General features: G+C 39.2%; 1 pseudogene across 1 annotated transcript in view; it reads left to right on the forward strand.

Moving 5' to 3' along the window:
* The first annotated feature begins 1,207 nt into the window (after window positions 1-1,207).
* Window positions 1,208-4,075, forward strand: part of LOC147127765 (uncharacterized) — an 8,448-nt pseudogene continuing 5,580 nt past the window's right edge. The window contains exon 1 of the transcript XR_015084179.1: window positions 1,208-1,641. The product of XR_015084179.1 is annotated as an uncharacterized LOC147127765 (transcript). The remainder of the gene's footprint in view (window positions 1,642-4,075) is intronic.

Raw genomic sequence — 4,075 nt, forward strand, 5'->3', positions numbered from 1 at the left:
GGAAACACAAAATGACTTTTTGATATTGCCCTAACGGCCACATCTGTAATCGGGAGCCAGTTAATCTGGAAACCAGTTGAACCCAGTTCCAGAAGAATGTTTTTTTTTTGTTTTTTTTTTAAGCGAAGTGAGTAGTAGGTTGGTGTGCATAAATCCAGTTGCAGCGGACAAAGGCACCTCCTTTTGGACAAACTTCGCGCAACACGAGAATCGAAGTATGCTCACAATAATAAGACAATAAAAACAGCTGACTTAAAGTAATTGATTTGAGTGTTTTGTCTCTTAAACGTGCACAGTAACAAGGTGTCCGTATCTTTTTATATGTGTGTGCGTGTGCGTATGCGTGGGTGTGTGTGTGTGTGTAGAAAAGGCTCAGCCCATCCATCCATTATCCATCCATCCATCCATTATCTGTACCGCTTCTCCTCACAAGGGTCGCGGGGCGTGCTGGAGCCTATCCCAGCTGTCTTCAGGCAGTAGGTGGGGGACACCCTGAATTGGTTGCCAGCCAATCGCAGGGCACACAGAGACAAACATCCGCACTCACAATCACAATCACACTTAGGGGCAATTTAGAGAGTCCAATGAACTTACCATGCATGTTTTTGGAATGTGGGAGGAAACCAGAGTACCCAGAGAAAACCCACGCAGGCACGGGGAGAACATGCAAAGTCCACACGGGAGGCCGGAGCCGGGATCGAACCCACGACCTCTGAACTGTGAGGTGGACGTGCTAACCAGTCGACCACCGTGCCGCCGAAAAGGCTCAGCCTTCTCTTTTATTTCGTTGCCGTCAGTTCATGTTCACGTGTTCTGTGTTCTCGCGTTGTTTCAGACATTTTTCCTATTTCCGGGTTGGAGTCAGGTGTAACCTTACGGTTCAGCTCGATATCAGCCTAGTCTGAGGATTCCTTGTTGTTGTTTCTTATTTCATTGATGCACCTTTAAACCTTGAGTTAATGACAAAAACAATCTATCTATCAACAATCTATCTATCTATCAATCAACAATTTAATCAATCTTAATTTATATCATCAATCAATGTATGTTCGCTTACAAGACACGAGTACAGTACAGAATACTAAATTGCACCTTGGAGTCCTGCCTGTGCTCTGACCGGCACACCATCTTATTTACAGTTAGCCCCTTAAACGAACTAGCCTTTCGCCTCCCCAACAGTGTGTGTTTAATTTCGATTCGCGCGTGACGGAAGTTTGTTCTAGTGGAGTCGCCGTAGATTTTCCGTCGCAGCGCTACTAATTTTTACTTTACCACATTCAGCACTGCATTTTTCCTGAATTTGATTCAAATGTACTCAAGTCTCAGCGCAGGGTGTCCATCACTACTTTTTTAAAACTCTAAAACATCTTACGTTAAATCTTCCTGTCCTGTTAAAGTCGTCTTGGTGCACGTTGGCGCTTCTCGGCCTAGTTCAGCGTAGCTAAGCTTGCTAGCCGCTAACAAAGAGACCCGTTTGTGATCAACACATCGCTCAGCACAGATCAGTTGTGAGCGTAAATATTACGATTGCCGTGTGAAAACGTGCACAGGAAAGACAGCAGAGGACGAGGAAGAACTTTGGGGCAAACGAGCGACAACGTCAACTGCTGGACGCCGTTGGCAGGATGCAACCAAGAGCAGGTTGAGTCAGTTCTTACTCTCACTTGTTTAGGAAATACTAAAGTGTTGTTGTTGCTTTTTAATCATCTTATCAACTAAATGATTCCTTGACATAACGTTTCTGAAAAGCATGTCTACCCTTTTAATTTCCCCTTGCTGACATATTTCCTTTTACAGTGTTTGTAATAAGCACATAAACCATCAGGAACAAGCTGGCCATAGCAACATGAAAATATTATTTAGCCCAAAATTACAGTTTGTCAAAATGCTGAGTCTTGCTTGAAACTTGGGCTGCCACGAACGACTCTTTTGGTAGTGGACTAATCACCAACAGTCGTCACGATTAGTCGACTAATTGGATCATATGTAAATCGCAAAATATCACACCAGCAAGCAGCTGCTCTTATATAACAATCATTGGCATACATTCAACTTCTATTAAACTTTGCAGCTTGTACCAGAATTCCTGATATGTTTACAAGTCATGGTGCAATTTGAATTGAAGGCGATACTGTGGCCATAATATTTTTTACTGTACATGTTTAGTGCATTTTAAAATTAAACCCAAAAACTATACACTACCCTGAGTTACACTAATACTATGAAACTATCTAGTCTACAAATACAAAACGAAATCCTTACAAATTGCACTCTTCTCGGGCACCAAGCCTTTTTGTTTAATGTAGAAGGTAGCGAAATGAGATGAGTAACATTAGGAAAAGGCACTGTGTTGAAGAAAACGAAAATAAATACTTGTATTGGTTTTCTAATACCTCAGTAATCCATAGATGAACACTACTGTGCATATGCGTCAAACACGCAAGACACTATATACAGGGGTGCGCATAATTTTTTTCATGCTGAACTCGCATGAGTACCAGGAGATTGTCTTTGGTACTCACTAGTGGTCCACCGGTTCACATAAGTCACGGTTCGGATCGGTCATGGATTTTGAGTCACGGATCGGATGTATGTATGTATGTATGTATGAGCAAAAAAAAAAAAAAAACAGAAATAAAACTTTTTCTTCTTTTATTTAGTATCTAATCTAATATGGCTGTTTAAGATTTAAGAACACAATTTTGTAAGTGGTACTGTGTATACATTTCAAGGTATCCTGCCAGACATTTTGCGCTGAATGTTTTCTTACAATTATTAGGCAAACGTGTTGTAATAAATTCAATAAAGACAAAGTTTTATTTTTATTTTTTTCGTAATGAAAAAGACTTGAACTGCAATTTAAGGCACCTTTCTTAAAACATGCACAGCACATTAACTGCCAGCTAATGATAACAGCTGCTAGCCACGCATGCCGAAGACTTGTGCCGTATCATACAATGACAACGTAATTAACCAGCAGTGTGTTTGTGTCCTAAATTAACGACTGAATATGATTTCAAGGCAGCGTTGTGTTGGTGTTAATAGCAAGCGTTAAAACTGCGGATAGGAAAATGCACTGCGCTAAACTAAAATAAAAACTTGTATTGGTAGATAATCCAGCGGGAGACTATATAGTAGGGATAGACGGATTATCGGCCGGGCCGATTATCGGCACCGATATTTGGCTTTTTGACGAATATCGGCATCGACCTTTTGTAAAACTCTGCTGGCCGATAATAAATCAATTTAAAACTGCAGAAATCAAAACAAAGATAGGTGAAAGTTTAACATTTCTGTCATTTTGAAATTTTCATTTACTGTAGAAAACTACATGGAGCTATTGTTTACGTTTTCTTTTATCCTTTTTAAGACATGCTGACAATCCTGGGTGCTCACTGAACTTTTTGTTAGAATTTTATAATAGAGATTTATATAGTCAAAAAAAATTTATAATAATGATTTAAAAAAAAAAAAATCACCATTATGCTAACTTGAAAAATTGTTTAATAAACATGCTTAAAGACATTACAACAAAGTTAAGAGTACATTTTTCTTTAGATTTTTATGCCAATATTTTTCTTTTCACTGAAAATGAATATCGGCTCCAAATATCGGTTATCGGCCTCCTTGACTACTAATAATCGGTATCGGTCCTAAAAAAAAGCATATAGGTCTATCTCTACTATATAGTAATATGAAATTTGACAGTAACAACGACGGAATGTAATTTTGTCTTGTGTGCCGCTGTGAATAAATTTGAATAAGATTGTTAGTGGATGTGATTCTTTGATAGGCACATGCAAGTGGTTGTGTTTGGATATGAATATTGAACACACAGAGCAGTCAAGAAATGCATATTGTTTATTTATTGCTTTTGAAAAACTGCTACCTGAACAGCTTTATTTACAAGGCAAATAGTTTGGGATTTTACAACATTTTGGGGTGGTCAGAGACACTGTAACCAACTAGAAAATATCAGCCCATGAACAGCAGCCAAATCCCATCACGACAGGTGCCCTAGACCAACCCTAATGTTGACAATTTTGACCTTGAGACAGAGCAAAAAGTGGAGGAA

The sequence above is a fragment of the Filicampus tigris genome, chromosome 21, assembly GCF_054856515.1.
Source record: "Filicampus tigris isolate MCC_2025a chromosome 21, RoL_Ftig_1.0, whole genome shotgun sequence".
NCBI classification, from domain to species: domain Eukaryota; kingdom Metazoa; phylum Chordata; class Actinopteri; order Syngnathiformes; family Syngnathidae; genus Filicampus; species Filicampus tigris.